We start from the raw sequence: 258 nt of genomic DNA, 5'->3' as shown, positions 1-258 counted from the left end.
AGTATTTCATAACACAGCCAATGTAATCCGACCAGCATTATTCCCACGCTGTAGGAAGATTACCCAGGAATACCCAACAGGATACCGCCTTACGTGACCTGGCAGAGGCACGTGGCACGTCGGACGCTGCGGGCCATGGGAGCGGTAGTCAGCAGGTTGTAGTTACCAGGACTCGCTTGGCCAACCGGGCGACGGGCTTCCCTTTCCTTTGGGCAAGTTGAGAACAGCTGCGGGAAAGATTGAGGGGAAAGTGAATGG

Source organism: Penaeus monodon, chromosome 25 (genome assembly GCF_015228065.2).
Source record: "Penaeus monodon isolate SGIC_2016 chromosome 25, NSTDA_Pmon_1, whole genome shotgun sequence".
Taxonomy (NCBI): domain Eukaryota; kingdom Metazoa; phylum Arthropoda; class Malacostraca; order Decapoda; family Penaeidae; genus Penaeus; species Penaeus monodon.
Note: the sequence above shows the minus strand (reverse complement) of the source record.